Source organism: Pseudorca crassidens, chromosome X (genome assembly GCF_039906515.1).
Source record: "Pseudorca crassidens isolate mPseCra1 chromosome X, mPseCra1.hap1, whole genome shotgun sequence".
Taxonomy (NCBI): Eukaryota; Metazoa; Chordata; class Mammalia; order Artiodactyla; family Delphinidae; genus Pseudorca; species Pseudorca crassidens.
This window is the reverse complement of record NC_090317.1, coordinates 121905083-121910296: the sequence shown is the minus strand read 5'-3', so window position 1 is coordinate 121910296 and position 5214 is coordinate 121905083.

Below are 5214 nucleotides of genomic sequence, written 5' to 3'. Positions count from 1 at the left end.
CACAACCCACTGAACCAACGTTAGCCACTGGGGACAGACACCAAAAACAACGGCAGCTATGAACCTGCAGCCTGCAAAAAGGAGACCCCAAACACAGTAAGATAAGCAAAATGAGAAGACAGAAGAACACACAGCAGATGAAGGAGCAAGATAAAAACGCACCAGACCTAACAAATGAAGAGGAAATAGGCAGTCTACCTGAAAAAGAATTCAGAATAATGATACTAAAGATGATCCAAAATCTTGGAAATAGAATGGACAAAATGCAAGAAACATTGAACAAGGACCTAGAAGAATTAAAGATGAAACAAAAAATGATGAACAACACAATAAATGAAATGAAAAAGACTCTAGATGGGTCAATAGCAGAATAACTGAGGCAGAAGAACGGATAAGTGACCTAGAAGATAAAATACTAGAAATAACTACTGCAGAGCAGAATAAAGAAAAAAGAATGAAAAGAACTGAGGACAGTCTCAGAGACCTCTGGGACAACATTAAATGCACCAACATTCAAATTATAGGGGTTCCAGAAGAAGAAGAGAAAAAGAAAGGGACTGAGAAAATATTTGAAGAGTTTATAGTTGAAAACTTTCCTAATATGGGAAAGGAAACAGTTAATTAAGTCCAGGAAGCACAGAGAGTCCCATACAGAATAAATCAAAGGAGAAATATGCCAAGACACATATTAATCAAACTGTCAAAAATTAAATACAAAGAAAGCATATTAAAAGCAGCAAGGGCAAAACAACAAATAAAACACAAGGGACTCCCCATAAGGCTAACAGCTGATCTCTCAGCAAAAATTCTGCAAGCCAGAAGGGAGTGGCAGGACATACTGAAAGTGATGAAGGAGAAAAACCTGCAACAAAGATTACTCTACCCAGTAAGGATCTCATTCAGATTTGATGGAGAAATTAAAACCCTTACAGACAAGCAAAAGCTGAGAGAGTTCAGCACCACCAAACCAGCTTTACAACAAATGCTAAAGGAACTTCTCTAGGCAAGAAACACAAGAGAAGGTAAAGACCTATAATAACGAACCCAAAACAATTAACAAGATGGGAAGAGGAACATACATATTGATAATTACCTTAAATGTAAATGGACTAAATGCTCCCACAAAAAGACACAGACTGGCTGAATGAATACAAAAACAAGACCCATATATATGCTGTCTACAAGAGACCCACTTCAGACCTAGAGACACATACAGACTGAAAGTAAGGGGATGGAAAAAGATATTCCATGCAAATGGAAACCAAAAGAAAGCTGGAGGAGCAATTCTCATATCAGACAAAATAGACTTTAAAATAAAGACTATTACAAGAGACAAAGAAGGACACTACATAATGATCAAGGGATCGATCCAAGAAGAAGATATAACAATTATAAATATTTATGCACCCAACATAGGAGCACCTCAATACATAAGGCAAATACTAACAGCCATAAAAGGGGAAATTGACAGTAACACATTCATAGTAGGGGACTTTAACACCCCACTTTCACCAATGGACAGATCATCCAAAATGAAAATAGATAAGGAGACACAAGCTTTAAATGATACATTAAACAAGATGGACTTAATTGATATTTATAGGACATTCCATCCAAAAACAACAGAATACACATTTTTCTCAAGTGCTCATGGAAAATTCTCCAGGATAGATCATATCTTGGATCACAAATCAAGCCTTGGTAAATTTAAGAAAATTGAAATTGTATCAAGTATCTTTTCCAACCACAACACTATGAGACTGGATATCAATTACAGGAAAAGATCTGTAAAAAATACAAACACATGGAGGCTAAACAATACAGTACTTAATAACCAAGTGATCACTGAAGAAATCAAAGAGGAAATAAAAGAATACCTAGAAACAAATGACAATGGAGACACAACGACCCAAAACCTATGGGATGCAGCAAAAGCAGTTCTAAGAGGGAAGTCTATAGCAATAGAAGCCCACCTTAAGAAACAGGAAACATCTCGAATAAACAACCTAACTTTGCACCTAAAGCAGTTAAAGAAGAACAAAAAAACCCCAAAGGTAGCAGAAGGAAAGAAATCATAAAAATCAGATCAGAAATAAATGAAAAAGAAATGAAGGAAACGATAGCAAAGATCAATAAAACTAAAAGCTGGTTCTTTGAGAAGAAAAACAAAATAGATAAACCATTAGCAAGACTCATCAAGAAAAAAAGGGAGAAGACTCAAATCAATAGAATTAGAAATGAAAAAGGAGAGTGACAACTGACACTGCAGAAATAAAAAAGATCATGAGATTACTACAAGCAACTCTATGCCAATAAAATGGACAACCTGGAAGAAATGGACAAATTCTTAGAAATGCACAAACTGCCAAGACTGAATCAGGAAGAAATAGAAAATATGAACAGACCAATCACAAGCCCTGAAGTTGAAACTGTGATTTTAAATCTTCCAACAAACAAAAGCCCAGGACCAGATGGCTTCACAGGCAAATTCTATCAAACATTTAGAGAAGAGCTAACAACTATCCTTCTCAAACTCTTCCAAAATATAGCAGAGGGAGAAACACTCCCAAATTCCTTCTACGAGGCCACCATCACCTTGATACCAAAACTAGACAAGGATGTCACAAAGAAAGAAAACTACAGGCCAATATCACTGATGAACATAGATGCAAAAATCCTCAACAAAATACTAGCAAACAGAATCCAACAGCACATTAAAAGGATCATACACCATGATCAAGTGGGGTTTATTCCAGGAATGCAAGGATTCTTCAATATACGCAAATCTATCAATGTGATAAACCATATTAACAAATTGAAGGAGAAAAACCATATGATCATCTCAATAGATGCAGAGAAAGCTTTTGACAAAATTCAACACCCATTTATGATAAAAACCCTGCAGAAAGTAGGCATAGAGGGAACTTTCCTCAACATAACAAAGGCCATATATGACAAGCCCACAGCCAACATCATCCTCAATGGTGAAAAACTGAAAGCATTTCCACTAAGATCAGGAACAAGACAAGGTTGCCCACTCTCACCACTATTATTCAACATAGTTTCGGAAGTTGTAGCCACAGCAATCAGAGAAGAAAAGGAAATAAAAGGAATCCAAATCAGAAAAGAAGAAGTAAAGCTGTCACTGTTTGCAGATGACATGATACTTATACATAGAGAATCCTAAAGATGCTACCAGAAAACTACTAGAGCTAATCAATGAATTTGGTCAAGTAGTAGGATACAAAACTAATGCACTGAAATCTCTTGCATTCCTATACACTAATGATGAAAAATCTGAAAGTGAAATCAAGAAAACACTCCCATTTACCATTACAACAAAAAGAATAAAATATCTAGGAATAAACCTACCTAACGAGACAAAAGACCTGTATGCAGAAAATTATAAGACACTGATGAAAGAAATTAAAGATGATACCAATAGATGGAGAGATATACCATGTTCTTCGATTGGAAGAATTAACATTGTGAAAATGACTCTACTACCCAAAGCAATCTACAGATTCAATGCAATCCCTATCAAACTACCACTGGCATTTTTCACAGAACTAGAACAAAAAATTTCACAATTTGTATGGAAACACAAAAGACCCCGAATAGCCAAAGCAATCTTGAGAACGAAAAACGGAGCTGGAGGAATCAGGCTCCCTGACTTCAGACTATACTACAAAGCTACAGTAATCAAGACAGTATGGTACTGGCACAAAAAGAGAAAGATAGATCAATGGAAAAGGATAGAAAGCCCAGAGATAAACCCACGCACATATGGTCACCTTATCTTTGATAAAGGAGGCAGGAATGTACAGTGGAGAAAGGACAGCCTCTTCAATAAGTGGTGCTGGGAAAACCGGACAGGTACATGTAAAAGTATGAAATTAGATCACTCCCTAACACCATACACAAAAATAAGCTCAAAATGGATTAAAAACCTAAATGTAAGGCCAGAAACTATCAAACTCTTAGAGGAAAACATAGGCAGAACACTCTATGACATAAATCACAGCAAGATGCTTTTTGACCCACCTCCTACAGAAATGGAAATAAAAACAAAAATGAACAAATGGGACCTAATGAAACTTCAAAGCTTTTGCACAGCAAAGGAAACCATAAATAAGACCAAAAGACAACCCTCAGAATGGCAGAAAATATTTGCAAATGAAGCAACTGACAAAGGATTAATCTCCAAAATTTACAAGCAGCTCATGCAGCTCGATAACAAAAAAACAAACAACCCAATCCAAAAATGGGCAGAAGAACTAAATAGACATTTCTCTAAAGAAGATATACAGACTGCCAACAAACACATGAAAGAATGCTCAACATCATTAATCATGAGAGAAATGGAAATCAAAACTACAATGAGATATCATCTCACACCGGTCAGAATGGCCATCATCAAAAAATCTAGAAACAATAAATGCTGGAGAGGGTGTGGAGAAAAGGGAACGCTCTTGCACTGCTGGTGGGAATGTGAATTGGTTCAGGCACTATGGAGAGCAGTATGGAGGTTCCTTAAAAAACTGCAAATAGAACTACCATATGACCCAGCAATCCCACTACTGGGCATATACCCTGAGAAAACCAAAATTCAAAAAGAGTCATGTAACAAAATATTCATTGTAGCTCTATTTACAATAGTCTGGAGATGGAAACAACCTAAGAGCCCATCATTGGATGAATGGAAAAAGAAGATGTGGCACATATATACAATGGAATATTACTCAGTCATAAAAAGAAACAAAATTGAGCTATTTGTAATGAGGTGGATAGACCTAGAGTCTGTCATACAGAGTGTAGTTAGTCAGAAAGAGAAAGACAAATACCGCATGCTAACACATATATGTCGAATTTAAGAAAAAAAATGTCATGAAGAACCTAGGGGTAAGACAGGAATAAAGACACAGACGTACTGGAGAACGGACTTGAGGATATGGGGAGGGGGAAGGGTGAGCTGTGACAGAGAGAGAGGCATGGACATATATACACTACCAAACATAAGGTAGATAGCTAGTGGGAAGCAGCCGCATAGCACAGGAATATCAGCTCAGTGCTCTGTGACCGCCTGGAGGGGTGGGATAGGGAGGGTGGGAGGGAGGGAGACGCAAGAGCGAAGAGATATGGGAACATATGTATATGTTATATGCATAACTGATTCACTTTGTTATAAAGCAGAAACTAACACACCATTGTAAA